This window comes from Penaeus monodon, chromosome 33 (genome assembly GCF_015228065.2).
Source record: "Penaeus monodon isolate SGIC_2016 chromosome 33, NSTDA_Pmon_1, whole genome shotgun sequence".
Taxonomy (NCBI): Eukaryota; Metazoa; Arthropoda; class Malacostraca; order Decapoda; family Penaeidae; genus Penaeus; species Penaeus monodon.
The window spans coordinates 33083763-33083998 of NC_051418.1; the positions used below are offsets into that span (position 1 = coordinate 33083763).

General features: G+C 35.6%; 1 protein-coding gene across 1 annotated transcript in view; it reads left to right on the forward strand.

Moving 5' to 3' along the window:
* The window catches only part of LOC119594342, a 65880-nt gene that overhangs the window by 41633 nt on the left and 24011 nt on the right, over positions 1–236 (forward strand). The window lies entirely within an intron of this gene.

Consider the following 236-nt stretch of genomic DNA (forward strand, 5'->3'; position numbering starts at 1 on the left):
TATTATTATAATTAGCTCTTCATTTTCCATCTCGGAGTGTATTCTCAATAAACCCACAAAATCAAGAAGTTCATTGGGTGAAACTTCTTCTCAAGTTGTGAAATTGAGTTTCTTTTGATGATGAAGTTCAGTCCGCCAATTCGATACGTCTATATGTGGACATTCATTGACATGCGTTGTATTTATAGATTTGTGTGTACATGTGTGTGTCCATATATACCCGCTTACATGCGAAG